This window comes from Entelurus aequoreus, linkage group LG05 (assembly GCF_033978785.1).
Source record: "Entelurus aequoreus isolate RoL-2023_Sb linkage group LG05, RoL_Eaeq_v1.1, whole genome shotgun sequence".
NCBI classification, from domain to species: domain Eukaryota; kingdom Metazoa; phylum Chordata; class Actinopteri; order Syngnathiformes; family Syngnathidae; genus Entelurus; species Entelurus aequoreus.
The window spans coordinates 38,367,486-38,386,424 of record NC_084735.1 but is presented as its reverse complement, the minus strand read 5'-3'; the positions used below and the strand labels follow the sequence as shown (position 1 = coordinate 38,386,424).

At 39.0% G+C, this 18,939-nt stretch overlaps 1 protein-coding gene across 7 annotated transcripts in view; it reads right to left on the bottom strand.

Annotated features, from left to right (window-relative positions):
• Positions 1-18,939, bottom strand: part of LOC133650613 (seizure protein 6-like) — a 322,692-nt gene that overhangs the window by 129,713 nt on the left and 174,040 nt on the right. The window lies entirely within an intron of this gene.

Sequence of the window (18,939 nt, the reverse complement as noted above, 5' to 3'; positions counted from 1 at the left end):
GTAGAAGAGAGAAATCAGACACACATACAAATAGTAGACAAGAAGGGGTGAAAGAATAATTGTTTTTGGTTGTAGTAGAAAATGATACAATGCATTGGAAAACTCATAAAAATATACAACATAAGGTAGCAAGCCATATTTCTATAATGAAGAAGCTAAATATATTCTAAACCAGGTGTCGCCAACCCGTCGATCGATCACAAAATTATTGAAAAAAATAAAAGTATCAATATGACATCAGTGACACCCCCACTCGAGGAGTGACCAACAGGCACGCATTTTAACCCCTGAACACACCCGCACGCCTTGCATCTCTTCGGCCTCACATCCCGCCGCTCTCGACACCGTGGCCACACCGCCGCAGCATGGCCACACACGACACCCCCTCGTCTCGCAAACGCACGTTGTGTGACGTGCACAAAAATGATCGCACTGTAACAATGCATTAAGGCGAACTGTTGGAACACATCGGACATTTTCTAGCATCCAACATCGAACAACTCTTTCTTCAACCACGCATCATCGCTCGCCTGCAACGGGAAGCTTACAAGCCAAATAAGGAAGTCTGTGAACAAGTCCTTCGAAGGAATTACCCGTTTATCCTCTCTTTATCACACAGGAAAATCTCGCTGGGGGAACAGCTGATTTTCCTACTTCCGACACTGACGTAAGACAACCATGTGACATACGTAACCATAGAATGAACATATGTACTACAGTACTAAGACTATAATCACCATAAACAGCTAGCTTCTACAGCAGGGGTCCTTTGTCATTGGCCCTAGGCACAAAACACCAGCACAAATTGGAAAAACGGCAAGAAGCAAAATCATCATATATATATATATATATATATATATATATATATATATATATATATATATATATATATATATATATATATATATATATATATATATATATATATATATATGGCTATCAAGGTGGAATGAGCCATTTAGCATTTTTAATACGGGTGTAGGTTGTTAGATGTTCCTAGTTTGATTCATGCAACCTATTATTAAACTTCCATAACTATATTAATTTCATATTGGGCATTTATGACGTTTTTTTTTATTTTTTATAAGTTAAATAATATTTCCACATAGTGGACGTTATTACTTTTCATTCATATTTTATGTTTTTTTTTCCTTGGTGTAAAGTTAGTCAATTCATATTCATATTATATGTGTGTGTGTGTGTGTGTGTGTATATATATATATATATATATATATATATATATATATATATATCAATTAATCAATCAATCAATGTTTAATTATATAGCCCTAAATCACAAGTGTCTCAAAGGGCTGTACAAGCCACAACGACATCCTCGGTACAGAGCCCACATACGGGCAAGGAAAACTCATATATATATATATATATATATATATATATATATATATATATATATATATATATATATATATATATACACTATATTGCCAAAAGTATTTGGCCACCTGCCTTTACCCACATATGAATTAGAAGTGCAATCCCATGGAATTGTCCAAAATGTTTTGGTATCCTGGAGTATTCAAAGTTCATTTCACTGCAACTAAGGGGCCAAGCCCAACTCCTGTAAAACCAACCCCACACCATAATTCCTCCTCCACCAAATTTCACACTCGGCACAATGCAGTCCAAAATGTAGCGTTCTCCTGGCAACCTCCAAACCCAGACTGGTCCATCAGATTACCAGATGGAAAAGCGTGATTCATCAGTCCAGAGAAGGAGTCTCCACTGCTCTAGAGTCCAGTGGGGACGTGCATTACACCACTGCATCAGACGTTTTGCATTGGACTTGGTGATGTATGGCTTAGATTCTGCTGCTCAGCCATGGAAACCCATAGCATGAAGCTATCTGTGTAATGTACATGGGCTAATTGGAAGGTCACATGAAGTTTGGAGCTTTGTAGCAACTGACTGTGCAGAAAGTATTTGCACTATGCGCTTCAGCATCCACTGACCCCACTCTGTCAGTTTACGTGGCCTACCACTTGGTGGCTGACTTGCTGTTGTTCCCAAACTCTTCACTTTTCTTATAAAGTTGTCCTTGGAATATTTAGGAGCGAGGACATTTCACGACTGGATTTGTTGCACAGGTCGCATTCTATGACAGTTTCACGCTGGCTAAGTGATTAGGACACCTGATTCTCATCATTTGGATGGGTGGCATAATACTTTTGGCAATATAGTGTATATATATATATATATATATATATATATATATATATATATATACACACACATATATACATATACACACATATATATACATACATATACATACACATACATACATGTATGTGATATACATATATATATATATATACACACTACCGTTCAAAAGTTTGGGGTCACATTGAAATGTCCTTATTTTTGAAGGAAAAGTGTCAAGACCGGAACAGGACTCTGGACACAGATGCAGGAGTTTGACAACAAATATTTATTATAAACAAGGGAAAGGGTCAAAAAGGGAAGAAACTTAACAGGCTACCAAAAGCCGAGCTTACCTAATCTCTAAACTAACAAAATCTCAATGAACTCAAAACGCTCCAGCTGCGGAGGGAAAAAGGTTGCAAAGAGAACAATATGCAAAAACAACGAAAGGCGCTCCAAGGGAGGCAATTCTAAACAACTAATCTTACCTGACAAAAAGTGTACAAAGAACGTGGCAATGACTGTGAACATGGACCGCTGGAGGTTCGCACAAAACATACGATAACACTCTGGCACAGGACAGAAGGAAGACGAGCCATTTATACACATGAGGGTGGATGACACAGGTGGACACAATCAGGCAATCAGGAGAGACAGACCAGTGAAACAGGAGGAAGGGCAAGTGACCTGAAACGAGAGGGAGAGTTAACCTTTCAAAATAAAACAGGAAATGACAAGACAACATGAAACCAGACAAAACCCAGACAAGACTTCACCCAGGTGTGACAAAAAGCACTGTACTTTTCAATTAAGATAACTTTAAACTAGTCTTAACTTTAAAGAAATACACTCTATACATTGCTAATGTGGTAAATGACTATTCTAGCTGCAAATGTCTGGTTTTTGGTGCAATATCTACATAGGTGTATAGAGGCCCATTTCCAGCAACTATCACTCCAGTGTTCTAATGGTACAATGTGTTTGCTCATTGGCTAAGAAGGCTAATTGATGATTAGAAAACCCCTGTGCAATAATGTTCACACATCTGAAAACAGTTTGTTACAGAAACTACAAAACTTACCTTCCTTTGAGCAGATTGAGTTTCTGGAGCATCACATTTGTGGGGTCAATTGAGATCGGTAGGTTGGAGTTCAAATCCCAGCCGAGTCATACCAAAGACTATAAAAATGGGACCCATAACCTCCCTGCTTGGCACTCAGCAACAAAGGGTTGGAGTTGGGGGTTAAATCACCAAAATGATTCCCGGGCGCGGCGCCGCTGCTGCCCACTGCTCCCCAAGGGGAGGGACAAATGCAGAGGACAAATTTCACTACATCTAGTGTGTGTGTGACAATCATTGGTACTTTAATCTTTAATCTTTAATTAAACACTCAAAATGGCCAGAAAAAGAGAACATTCATCTGAAACTCGACAGTCTATTCTTGTTCTTAGAAATGAAGGCTATTCCACAAAATTGTTTGGGTGACTCCAAACTTTTGAACGGTAGTGTATATATATATACATATATATATATGTATGTATGTATGTATGTGATATATATATATATATATATATATATATATATATATATATATATATATATATATATATATATATATATATATATATATATATATATATATATATATATATATATATATATAAATGATAAATGGGTTATACTTGTATAGCGCTTTTCTACCTTCGAGGTACTCAAAGCGCTTTGACAGTATTTTCACATTTACCCATTCACACACACATTCACACACTGATGGCGGGAGCTGCCATGCAAGGCGCTAACCAGCAGCCATCAGGAGCAAGGGTGAAGTGTCTTGCCCAAGGACACAACGGACGTGACTATATATGTATTTATGTATGTATGTGATATATATATATATATATATATATATATATATATATATATATATATATATATATATATATATATATATATATATATATATATATATATATATACTGCGATGAGGTGGCGACTTGTCCAGGGTGTACCCCGCCTTCCGCCCGATTGTAGCTGAGATAGGCTCCAGCGCCCCCCGCGACCCCGAAGGGAATAAGCGGTAGAAAATGGATGGATGGATATATATATATATATATATATATATATATATATATATATATATATATATATATATATATATATACAATATATTTAGCATCTTGAACCTAACTGACTTAACTAGAAACTGTAAAAGAACGGTTGTATTTAGAAATAATTTAACACATTGAGAACAGGAGTGAATACATGTGTTAGTAATTGCTATGAAGTGGAAAGCATTTAGGATTTAAAAAGCTTGTGTCATCATACGCCTTTTCGGACATGTCGTAAATAAAAATTAAAATATGTGCAATATGTGACGCATCATGCTAAATTGGTATACATGTTCACAGTAAAGTTCAATCAACCAACCAGCCAACCAACCAAATTTCTGTCATTTTGGTCACTGTACAATAGTCATTAACATTTACATTGCTCCTGAGAATGACTAAAATACATTTTGGACAATTTATGTTAATTCTACTAAAGGTGAAACATGACATGAATGCGTGCCCGTTTGGTTCAACTAGACAAAGAAGACTTATGAAGGACACAGGGGGATGCAGTCAGCATAGAACATTTGGACTGAGAGAGGGTTTGGCCCCTGAGGGCCCTGTCATCTGTCACCTTCCCTGGGACTTGTCACCGCAACCAGCAACAGCTGTCCTGCCTCAATTATAAATCATTGGCCATGTCGGAAGACATCACACTACCTTAAATTCAGCGCTACTGCAGCCAAAGGCCCTGAGGGATATCTCTCTCGCTCACTTGCTCACCTGTGCATTCTCTTACTGGCTCCGTGCGTGAATATCTGTTAGGTTAGGTTAAGTTTATTTCGAACATGTATAAAGTTTCAAATATGATACATCAAATATTATCCACTTTTATTTTCCTTATAACATATCTGAAAATGAGTAGAAAGAAGCAAAGCGTATTCAATCCTACCCCCTTTCTACTTCACAGTAGTTATTAACACATATATCCACTCACACCGGTGAATGAATGTTGAATGAACGATAGGTGGAGGTCGGAGGGGCCGTAGGCGCAAATTGGCAGCCACGCTTCCGTCAGTCTACCCCAGGGCAGCTGTGGCTACGAAAGTAGCTTACCACCACCAGGTGTGAATGAATGATGGGTTTTTAACATGTAAAGCGACTTTGGGTACTTAGAAAAGCGCTATATAAATCCCGGGTATTATTATTATATCCAATTCCTGTTCTCAAATTGTACACAATTTACATCAATGAATTCTAAACACAACAGTTCTCTTCATAAATAGCTAAGGCAGTTATGATTCACCCAATGAAATGAAATGTATCATAATTGTTATTCTTTGTACTTTGTACACACTTGTAGTTTGAACAGTTTTTTTTTAACTGGATCATATTAGTACATTGTTTGACTTCTCTGCTTAATCCTTTCCGTAATTGAATTCCACATATGGATATGCTCAAAGTTTTAAGTGTTGTACGTGCACACGTGTCTTAAGTTATATTTTCCTCTAAGGTTATATTTCTCCTCTTTTGTTGAGAATAATTGTTGTACATTCTTGGGTAGCAGGTTATAGTTTGCTTTGTACATCATTTTAGCTGTTTGCAAATACACCAAATTGTTGAATTTCAATATTTTTGATTCAATAAATAAAGGGTTTGTATGTTCTCTATATCCAACATTATTTATTATTCTAACTGATCTTTTCTGTAACACAGTTAGTGAAAGCGCACATTTTTAATTATTTCCCCATATTTCATAAGTCAGATATGGTAACACTAGTGAGCAGTAGAGAATATGAAGTGATTTTTGTTCCAGAACATATTTTGCTTTATTCATTATTAACGTGTTTCTTGCTACTTTATGTTGTATATTTTTACATGAGGTTTCCAGTTCATTTTATCATCTTATTACACCCAAAACTGTGTTTTCTTTTACCCTTTTGAAATCTACTCCGGCTATTGTATTTGTGTTTGGCTTTCCCTTCTACTGTTACCAAATAGCATTATTTTAGTTTTACTGAGATTCAAAGATAGTCTGTTTTTGTCAAACCATATTTTTAATTTGTTAATTTCTTTTGTTATTATTTGTATTAGCTTCTGTGCGTTCTCTCCTGAACGAAACACAGTTGTATCATCTGCAAATAATACTAACATTAAGTCCTTTGTAAATTTACAAATGTCGTTTATATAAAGATTGAACAATGTTGGTCCAAGTATTGATCCCTGGTGTACGCCACAAAATATTTTCAGCTCTGTAGAAGTGTGTTCGCCTATCTTCACGTATTGCTTTCTGTTGGTTAAGTAGCTTCTTACCCAGTTCAAGACCAACCCTCTGATGCCATACCTTTCTAATTTGTTTATTAAGATATTATGATTAATTGTGTCAAATGCTTTTGTTAAACACATAAACACTGTAGCAGCACATTTTTTGCTATCTATTGCACTGGTTATCTCTTCCGTAATTTCCATTAATGCCGTTGATGTTGAAATGCTGACTCTGTATCTGTATTGGTTGTCTGTAGCTACATTTCAATTGCAGTTTTTTACAAAATAAAAGCAATATTTCAAAAATTATGATAAAGTGCATTTGCGACTTGTAGGTGTTTCCATTAAAGTGTGTTTTGCGTCATTAAAATTCTCATAAAATCTCATCCCCCAAGACTCCCCTTTGAGTAAGATATCGCAGACACTGCTCTGTGATGTCAATAGAAGACAAAGGCAGTGGGTGATCTCTCAAAAGCAACGTCTTTACGGCCCCCATGACACTTGTTTGGGCATGTGGGTCTCTATTACGGGGAAGGCACCCGTGAGATGGCCCGCAGATGCAGCGGTTCTGCCTCGCCTGGCGCCCGGCTGACCGATCGGAAGCGAGTGTCCGACTGCATATTGTTATATATATATATATATATATATATACTGTATATATATATATATATATAGTCACAATTTTCCACTTGTTAACATAATTGTAAGCATTTGACAATGATAATGTTGACTAGTTAAAAAGTTTACATTAACTGTTACTATCTATCCCCTCCATCCATCTAGTGAAATAGAATTGCCTCGCAAGACTGTTTAATCTGAGGATTTATTTTTTTTATTTATGTTTCTGTAGTATCATCCGGTGTTCTGACTTTGCGCACCGGCCGTAGACAATAGCTAATTAAAAGGTTCCGTTTGTCAATCATTACACTGTACCTTCAATCAAGATTTTTAGAGGAACTTGTTATGTACTGGGGAGGGAGTAGATGGCACAGAACACAAGGGGGCGTTGGTGCTCTAAATGTGTTATATATATATACTGTATATACCAGACCTGGGCATTCTGCGCCCGCGGGCCGCATCCGGCCCTTTGTACGTCCCTGTCCGGCCCGCGTGAGGCCAATTATAAATTACAAAATACATTTTAAAAAGTATCTATTTCGAGTGTGCAATACAACGGTGCTGCTTTTGTTATGAAAAGCGTTATTTGTATTACTTCCGTGTGGACGTAAGCTCGCGCGCGCAGCGGCAATCAAAATAAATAAAAAAAAACATATTTGTCGTGCGTGCAATACAACTGTGCTGCTTTTATTTTGAAAAGTGTCCTGTGAGTGAAGGCGCACAGCGACAAGTGATGCACGGTTATCCCCGAGACGCTAAAAAGAGAAAAGTTGATGACGAATGGCGTGTTTTAAAAAAGACATGGACTGCCAAGTAAAGGTAAAGCCGTGTGCTTATTTGTGGTACACATATGTTGCTGTGTTTAAAGAATATAGTGTAACGACCTGCTGAAGTAGATGTCTTCTTGAGTTGCGTAAGTGAGGAGTGAGGAGACGTGCGTGTGGAAAGAACGAGATATGTTGAGCTGTGTTAGTATAGCTTGCTCAATAAAAGTTTAAAAAGAACGTCAGACTTGGTGTGCACTTCTTCTGGACGCTACAATTGGTGTCAGAAGTAAAACTTTGCACATACTGCACTGTTTGTATGCTACGTCATCGGGAGGTACGTGCCACGTGAGGAGCTTGCCGCAAAGACAGAGAGAGAGAGAGAGAGAGAGAGAGAGAGAGAGAGAGAGAGAGAGAGAGAGAGAGAGAGAGAGAGAGAGAGAGAGAGAGAGAGAGAGAGTTTACAGGTGCAGCTCACGCTGCTTGCCACGGGGGAATTCCGCCCTCAATGAAGACTCCCAGGTTTGATGGCAAGGCGAACTGGGAGGCATTTCATCCCACTTGTGGCATCAATTGTAGCGTCCAGAAGAAGTGCACACCAAGTCTGAAGCTCTTTTTAAACTTTTATTGAGCATGCTATACTAACACAGCTCAACTTATCTCGTTCTTTCCACACGCACGTCCATCCTCACTCCTCATTTCCGCAACAGCAACGCTTCTTCCTTCTTCGCCAATCACCTTACAGGCGTGCTATGTTCACAACAAAGAGGATGCAGGATGAAGTGACAGAAATTGACATTTTTGTATTGTAATATACATCAGGAAGTGTTGTGTAAGAAAGTGTTAAAAATAAAACCATCAAAAGCCATCTCCTTTTGTATAAAGATAAGTTAGGTTAAATGAAACTATTATTATTATCTATCTTACAGTATATCAAAAATAATTTGAGCAAAATTTAATTGAAATATTGTCGGTGTGGCCCTCCAGCAGTGCTCGGGTTGCTCATGCGGCCCCCGGTAAAAATTAATTGCCCACCCCTGGTATATATATATATATATATATATATATATATATATATATATATATATATATATATATATATATATATATATATATATATATATATATATATATATATATATATATAAAAATTAAACAATACTAATATCAACTAGACAATGGAGTGTGACTAAATTCAAAAGAGTGTATGTGTGTGACTATGTGTATAAATTAGCTGTTGAGAGTTACCGGTAGTGTTGAGTGAGAGGCAAGCCCAAAAGGGGCTGGGCATGCTCGTATGTCCGTGAGGCAAGCAGGAAGTTGGGGGCTAAGCGGGGCGTAGGAGGTCCGTGTCCAGGCGAGAGGTCGAGATCCAAGGTGGCAGCCAAAGAACCAGAGAGGAACAAAGAAGGACAAGACGCCCAGCTCGTCAAGCGGGAACAGAGATTTGTGTACACCAACAGAAGATTACGTTCTGGCGCCGGATAGCAGGTTGAGCAAGCTTTTGAAGGCAGGAGAGCTCATCAACGACAGGTGTGTTGATTGCTGTTTGCTTGCAGCTGCTTGCTGCAGTCGGAGTGACGCGTGCAAGAGGTGAGCGGTCGTGGGCGTGTCCCGAGGTGCGCTCCTGGAGGCGCAACCAGCAGAGGCTAGCACCTGTTCCTGCTCCAAGGCTAGCACCTGTTCCTGCTCCAAGGCTAGCACTCGTTCCTGCTCCAAGGCTAGCACCCGTTCCTGCACCACGGCAGCCTCCTTCGCAGGCCTTCCCACGGCGCCGCCGTCATCTCCAGCGTCGTCGCCATCGCGACCTCCGGCTGGCCTGCAGCACAAGTGGCCATAAGGCGCCCGCACGCGGTGCCCTCAGTGGCCAATTAATGGACGCCCTGGGCGCAGACAGCAGCGACGCCCACGAATTGGGCGTAGAACTCAAAGGCTGCTGAGGTTCTGGCGTCACTCGCGTCCACCTGCTCAACGGCCAAGGATGTGGCCGTTCCGTGGTCGGCCACCTCGCTTGCTGCAGCGGCGTTCCACTTGCCGCCGCCACTTTACTTGTCCTCGGTGGATTCGGGGACACTTGGCCTGGCGACCCACCACCAAGTCCTCCCTCCGCCCTCCCGTGACTCTCGAACTTGTTTTTTTTGTGTGTGCTATTCTGGGGACATCTGGAGTCTGTCCTTAAGGGGGAGAAACTGTCATGATCCGTGGCCCGGATCATGTTTTGTTTAGTCATGTTCTGTTAGTTTTGGACTCCCGTAGTTCCTGTTTTGTGCACCTCTGGGTTTGTTTTGGTTACCATGGGTACTGATTGGGTTCACCTGCCTCTGGTTAGTGGTCGGCACGCTCACCTGCTGTCGAGCACTAATCAGAGATCTATTTATTCACCTTTCTCGCCACACTCAGTCTGGTTTCGTTGTTTGCTATATGCAACATTCACGTAGGTTCATGTCTTGTTTCCTGGCTGATTCCTGTGCTAAGTTTTTTCCCTTAGCCTCTCTTCTTTTGTTTGTTTCCCGTTTGTATTGACTGTGTATGATTTATGGAGAATAAATCATCTCCTACCTTCACGCTTTGTCCGGAGTTGTCCATCTGCATCCCGGGAGAACGACGCCGCATAAAGATGCGACCCCCACGTGACACTTACATCATTTATACAAAACAATGATGGATGTTTGTGGATGTTTTTATATAGCATTTATAGGCGGAATAGAGCGAATCCCATTAGCTCCATTGTTTGCTGACTTTTACTAGCGTTTATTTACTAGTTAGATTGCATAAAAATTAAAAACCTATGTGTTTGTCTCACGTAAGAATTGTTCCATTCCAAAAAAGTGTTCCCCTTTAACAAAGAGCTGCCATTTGGATGGGTACCGAATTTAGTACTTTTATAGGCACCAACCAAATTCCGTTGCTACTACCCGGTATTGAGTCACGAAAAATTTAACGGTTCCATATGTTGGTACCTTTTGTTGGCTGAAACACTTGGCAAGGAAACAACCACTCAAGCAGGACTCATAGTGGACTCCGGTGAACTGCCTCTAGGTAATGTTGCAATTTTCCATGCCAACAAAGCAAGTATGCCTGATAAAAAAAACACTCAACATACAGTGAGGGTTCACTTTTCAAAATACGGTAGCTCGATGCTAATTCACATTGGATTTGCCATACACATGCTACTGATTATCATTTGTGATTTTACATGGCAATTTCAACACATCCCAATTTGGTAATTAAAACAATAACTAAGATGCACGTTACAATCCAACAGCAAGTGTGTAATAAGTAAAATACTTACAGCACATGTGTCAAACTTGCAGCCCGGGGGCCAGATCATCATTTAATTTGGTCCACCATGTAATTTATGTGGCCTGCAAGAGGCTGTAAATAAAAAAGCACTTTCTAGTGAAAATTATTTGTTCTTTCAATTTTGACAGAAAAATATATTGCATGCATACTTTAATGTTACTTTAATATTTTCTGATTATGCAACAAGGTGTTCCAAACATTTTTAGTATACAAAAATGAGTACTTTATTTTGTTTTTCCCTGCTTGACTTACAATTTCAAAGCAAGTTATCCATCAATCTGATAGTGTAAAATATAATTTAAAAAAAACAAAACAGTTGACTATGTAAATTAAATAAGGCTATTTTACATTTATATTCATAGTTATTCACTTTTCCAAAGCCACAATTGCAATGTGGCACACAGTGTAAACTAGTTTGACACCCCTGACTTATGATATAAACACTTTATAGGGTGCAACATAAGACTATACATTCCACTTAATGGCAACAACTACTTCCTCGATAGGCAACACACTACAGCCCTCTAACATCTTAAAATTGCAACTGCATGCAAAGTCTACGATGATACCTGCAAATGAGGCTCAAAAAGGTGATAAGAAAACAAGACGCATAAGCTGCTGGACAGCAGTTATCATTATCACCTCATTGTTAGATAACAAATTTGAATTCAATATTAAACAAATTAACATTTGTTAACACCTGAACACACACAGAAGTACCGGAAATGTTGAGTAAATGTTTCCATTCTCAGGTACCAGGAATTGTTACAGTACCGTATCAATATAAAAGGTACCCATCCCTAACTACAAAGGACACATGACACCATGTCAAAACAAAAAACAAATCAGACTTGCAGATCATCATATATCATTACAATCCCTCCCATAATTACATCTGAGCAAAATGTATTAATTGTATTACAAAATGGAAACGTCCTAGCTTCTACTTGCAAAAATTGTGTGTCGAACATGCAAATTGCACCCAGACCAGTCAGAGAGAAGAAGCCAGAACCATCTGGCTGGCAGGCAGATGTGCTAACCACATGTATCACCAAGCTGCCCAGAACAGACATTTGACAGCACAATAGGCAACGTACATAAAACAGTATTATTTTTTTTTCTCCGCAATCTCATAAATTCATGTCTTATATTCAGGGATGATTATATTTAGGCCATTTTGGCAGTTTCTGTTTTATAGTGCACTTACTACAATACTACATCAGTTGAATTCACTCCACAACATAAAACATACATAATGGATATCACAAACACTTCTGGTTCATGCCTCTTTGAATGAAACAATATATTTTACAGATTACACGTTGGCGTAGAATGTGTAATCTGTAAGCAAACACAAGGAATTAATGTTCCACAGAGGCAATCATTTATTGTTGAAAACATCTGCTGGTGCTCCGCAATGAACATTTACAGTGACTCACAGGAGCCATCGCTGATGCTGAAATGAGCAGTATGTAATCAAAATCATCCCTCTATACATGGAAATTAAATGACCCTGCAGCTGCGGGGTGGGGGCTATAAATCAACAGCTTTTGGACTCACCAGCTGCAATGTCCTCATTATGATGATAAAACCCTCTGACTGAAGCGTTCATGGGGAGCACCTGCATCATCGCCCTCTGTTTTAGACTCTCATTTCTTCATCATGGGGTGAATAGGCTTGTGACCTCCAGGTGGTGTTTTGTGTATCTCTTGATAAATTCATTCAAAACAGACTCAATCTAGTGCTCATTATGCGAAAAATATTATCTCAATCGAACACTCACCTCTGTACAAATAAGCCAAGGCCATTTCCTCTTTGCTGACTATATAAAACAATAGCTTCGTAGCAATCAGCCAAAACCATAATGTGAATGAGAATATGCTAGATGCTGAGTCCTGGATTCAACAATTAATTGCTTATATTCACTTGTTTCAGTCTTGGCTGACCTGATATAAAACCCCAGAACAATATGTAGTTGTCATTCAAAATATATTGTCAAACCTTGCAACCTTAAAGAAAGTTAAATATATTTTACAAACACTGACCGAATTCCGCACTGCAGAGTATCATTTCACGTAAAATCAAACTGTGCCATATTTCCATACATTTGTTGCATGTGACATTAGGTCAAATTGGCTCAAACATTTGGCAGGAAAAGAAGCACTCAAGCAGCACTCAGCGGCCTCAGCCGGACTGTCTCTGAATAATGTTGCAATTTTTAATGCCAAACAAGCAAGTATGCCTGATAGAAAACTAATGAACGTGAAGTAGAGCTAATTTACATTAGATTTGCCATGCACAGAATGTGCGATTTTATTTGGCCATTTCCACCTTCAAATTTGGTAATACAAACTACACATAAGATGCACGTTACAATCAAACAGCAAGTGTGTAATAATTACAACATGTTCAACTTAATGGCAAATAATACTTCCTAACTAGGTAACACACCGCAGTCTATGCACCACTGTCATTAAACGTTTTGGAAGTGCAACTGGATGATTGCAAAGTCTACTATATAATACCTGTAAATGAGAACCAGAAGTATAAGAAATCAAGATATAACAACTGGACTGCACAGTTATCAGTATCTGCTCACTGTTAAATGTTAAATAAAACATTTTTAAAAATTATTTTATTATTTAACCAACATTTATTAACACATACATAAAAGTACCAAACATTGGTACTGTACTGTCGAGTACTGGTATCAATTATGTGTAAACGTACCCAAATATGAAAGTTACCATGCATTCCTATATGACATTTTTATATTTTTTAAATGTATCTTTTTAATTTTTGCTGGTTTTGATTTAATAATAAATATTTAAAATATGCCACGGGCAACTAAAAAACTAACAAAATAAAATAACAAGCAATGTCGGCAGCAAGCCAGCGGCACTTTAGACCCATTCTACTTTTAAAGCTCTTTGTCAGGGTTAAGTGACGTGACATGACATGTCAACTCCGTGAGTGAACACAAATGTATTTAGCCTGTTAGCTTCCTTCTTTGTGAGCAAAATATGGTAATTAAAGAAAAAAGAAGGCTAAATGGTGCATTACAACAGCTATTTTTATTGCAAAAGGTGGGAACTAGGTTTATTAAATGAATCGTATACACGCAGAAATTATAATCGACAAGTCGACCAATCACAGCCTTTACGGTCTGTGTTGCCGCAGGAAGTGCATAATATGTCATGCTATGCAAGAGGGTTATCAGGGTTGTTTACATCAACACAGGCACGTAATCCATGTTTCTAAGACTGAACTTGAAACCGGTGAAATGCAACAAAATGCATACCTGAAGTGCATGCGTACAAGTGTATGAAAAATGTGTTGGTAAGTGAGTATTCTGGGGTTTTCATAACTTAGGATGTTGACAAGGATACTCATTCAGAAGTTGGGTCTAAGGGGAGAGAGCCCCATTAGATTGTGCTGCTATTTTCTTGCATTTTTTCTTTATGATATGAATTTTGAGCGGTGATTCAATTACAAAATGAATTAAGCAATAATGTCTCGTAATTCTCATATCAGGTATATGTGTTGTCTTATTAGCAATCAAGAATTACATTAAAAAAATTAGAATAATATTTTTTTAAATATTCCGCCCAAGTGCAGCTGAGATAGGCTCCAGCACCCCCCGCGACCCCAAAAGGGACAAGGGGTAGAAAATGGATGGATGGATGGATCATAGCAAATGTTATTGGTATGTATTTAGCCTGTAGTGATTGGTGCCCCATTATTTCTTTCATACTCAAATGCCACTGCAACTTCAACTTATCTTACCGCCTGGCTGAGTGCCTGGCACATATTTGCTCTCCACTTCTTTTGGTCTCTAGTACGTCTTATGTTGGCTTAAGGATAACTGTATATTTTCTTTACCAGTGGCATTTTACACCCTGGACTGCTTCTAAAATACTCCTAAAAAGTGGTACATGTCTGCTGCTTATTTGATAGCAAATATGCCACAGGTAGGAGCATGATATAGGCCAGACCTGGGCATTCTGCGCCCGCGGGCCGCATCCGGCCCTTTGTACGTCCCTGTCCGGCCCGCGTGAGGCCAATTATAAATTACAAAATAAATTTTAAAAAGTATCTATTTCGAGTGTGCAATACAACGGTGCTGCTTTTGTTTTGAAAAGCGTTATTTGTATTACTTCCGTGTGGATGTAAGCTAAATTTTAAGAGTCACCATAGGGCTGGATAATGAGTGACTCTGTGTTCCTGAATTGTACAGTCACACCTATTTAGACGTATGACTAGATCTGTATACTCTCCGGGCCTGATCTACTGAATGTGTTTGTGTAATAAAACACGTGCAAAACTGATAGCGCATGCAAATATAGTGAGCGTGTGCGCAGAAGGTTATCTCTTAAATGAGCAAAATAGATTTAGCATGTCTGTCTTCATGTACATGCAGAATATATGCTGACCATCAGAACTGAAGGGAAGTGAAAAGAAGACACAAAAATAATCATTTAGCACTCGCAATATTTTGCGTCTGTACTTAGCATGTCTGGAATGTGCGTGCGGACTGGCAAAGTTACGCACAAATGGCCTTGCTGCGGTCAGCATGTAGCGACCATTGCAATATGACAGACAACGGAGAAAGAGACTCTACTGTGATCGTGTCGACACTGGGTATACTTCTGTGAGAAATAAAAAATAGACATAATTTCTCTGGCAGTTCCATCTTTGAGCTAATGAATGACTTAAGGCAGTGGTCCCCAACCACCGGGCTGCGACCGATTGGTACCGGGCCGCACAAGAAACTAAAAAAATAATAATAATAAAAAATAAAATAAAAAATACAGTCTGCAGGGATACAGTCCGTAAGCACACATGATTGTATTTCTTTATGAGAAAAAAATAAAAAATAAAAAAATAAAAATTTCCCCCCGGTCTGTGGGACAAATTTTCAAGCGTTGACTGGTTGGGGACCACTGACTTAAGGGCTAAATTGGAGACAATTGTGCACCCGAGTGATGTCTGCTGGCATTTGCTTAATGGTGTTCGTTTTTCATACATCAGTATATCTTCTATGTAAAAAAACATTTTTGCAACACACATGTTTTTTGCATTTGGATCAATATAACTGCTGTTATTGGCGGTGTTGTGGCAAAAACACAGTCTGTGCGCTCTCACAGAGCTTACCATTGGTGTGCTAAAAATGTTATGTCATCTATATTGGGATTCTATACTGCAGAAAGGGTGGTACAGATTGTAGATGTGTACTGCAGGTTTAACAACACTGCAAAACAGCTCAGTTTGGAGAGTTTCATATGGCGCCATTGCTGGGTGAATCTCGCGTGAAAGGAGGAGGGGGTGTCAATCATTTTGCGATGCAGTCTGCTGAAAATGATGGGAATAATAATTCTAAATAGCAACCAACGCTGTGGTGAAAGTTGGAATTGCCACTAAACACATTTCAAGATATTCAACACTCTACGGCCATCTGGCGGCTAAAGTGGATAGTAAAGTGTGACCAATTTGTCACATTTTATGCATCAGGTACATAAAATAGTGACGAATGAGAATGAATGTAACATGAGTGTGAAGAGTGTCTCCATGGTCACAGCCGGTGGAGTATACACACAATCCTCATTTAAATAGGGCGGTCTGCGCCACTTTTATGCTTGTTATCAATTGTACACGCTATTTAGCACTTGTTATTTGGATCTTAGTAGTAGGCCCTCAGTGTGCAAGAAACGTTCTGTGAATGTGCTGGGCTGCATGTTCAGTAATGTCCCTGGTGTCACAAAAGACTTTTAACATCAAACATGTAGCAGGTGGTGACCCAGTCGTGTTCGGTTTTTATATTAAAACAATTAATTCACAGCTGCTTAAAGGCTGCACTCGTGGACTGCATGACTTTCCTCTTTGCTAGTGCCGCCCTTCCTAGTTGGCTAAGGAACTTGCAGGAGTGTCCTCAGAAGCAGCCCCCGCTGCCAACCTCCCACGGTCACAGTATGTCTTCCAGACTTTGTTTCTGCAGATCCTCACCTGTTCCAGTCCCCCCCCCCCATTGTTCACAATGGAGTCTTATGTCCCTAGTAAGCCCAAACAAGCTGAACAGGTCCAGGGTTTACAGAATACTGAAAGAAAGATTGTTATGAGAACCTATCATAAGCCGGAATACACACCAATCCTATTGATGAAACATGCTTTTTACTTTCCAATAAACCCACCTCACATTCAACAATGCCTCTCAAATCGTGACATTTGAGTTTATTTACAGCATTGTACACTTTTTCAGGGGTTTGAATTCATGCCGTGGGGGATTACTTTCTAGTATTTTCTGGCGTGCATCCTTACTCTCCTTTTCTCCTCGGTGACACTGTGTTTGCGCGAACACATCTCCTTTGCTATGCACAGCCTTCTCCCTTTATGACAGCTTGATGGTTGCAGCGGCAATTAGTGTCACCTGAAAAGCATTGCTCTCAAGATGGCTAGGCCCCATGAAAACGCATCTCGGCAAAACCCTGACACCCTAAAAAGCTCATCAAGATCAAAACATCATTCTTTATGTACTGCCTGGCCCCCGAAAGCCACAACACGACAAGGGTTCGCTTAGATCTACTATCTTCTTCCAAAGTTGATTAATAGAAGCAATCTTTGCCTTGATTGCAAAGGCTCAGCTTCTAAGGGTTAAATCGGTTGTGTGCTGTGTCATTTCAAGTCAGGCACTGGTCAAAGAATGGCCGGAAAATACTGCATTGTAAATGCACTAAACACAGCATGTGGTGCTGAACAATGAAACTGAAATAAGAAAGAAAGCTCAATCAAAAAAAGTCTATGACCATGAAAAGTACCTCAAATCTGGTATCACTTTGTGACGAGGCAACCAATAATAAATGAGGAATAAATACAAACTTATTTGAACTTGAGTTCAGTAAAGTGGCTAGTGAAAGACGGCTCGGCTCAGATTGTAGAACGACGAGGGTTCCAGGTTCGTGTCCAGCTTTCGCCAAGACACTTAAGCCACCTTGCTCACAGTGGCCCTCACATTGGTGTATGAATGTGTCAATGTTTGGTGCCAGTCTAGCCCAGGGCACTTGTGGCTACAAATGTGGCTTACCACCATCATTTGGGAATGTGGAGTGAACGAATGTTGGAAAAGTGTTATATAAATCTAATCCATAATTATTATTTTATATTTTTTATTAGTCAAAATTAAATTAAACAACATAAAACATTATTTTAACATGTGATATGTTAAGCCGTTAAATATATATTGAGCCTCCAGAAAAAAAAATAAGACAACCTACATGTCAGCATTGTGTGACAAAGCAAATGGGTATTAGTAGGAATGTCCCTTTCAATGTTTTTGGCCTGCGTTCCTAATCTGATTTCGATTCTTGATCCGATATAATTGTTTTTATATAACTGAAGATGTTTCATACCAAGTAACTTAAGTACATGCACATTTTTGTAAAGCAGATCTTATTCAATTAAAAATGTGCTAGTATTGCTGTAAATTAGTACAATTGTGACAGAATATATATATATATATATATATATATATATATATATATATATATATATATATATATATATATATATATATATATATATATATATATATATATATATATATATATATATATATATAGGCGCAGCACGGTAGAAGAGGGGTTAGTGCATCTGCCTCACAATACGAAGGTCCTGAGTAGTCCTGAGTTCAACCCGGGCTCGGGATCTTTCTGTGTGGAGTTTGCATGTCCTCCCTGTGACTGCGAGGATTCCCTCCGGGTACTCAGGCTTCCTCCCACCT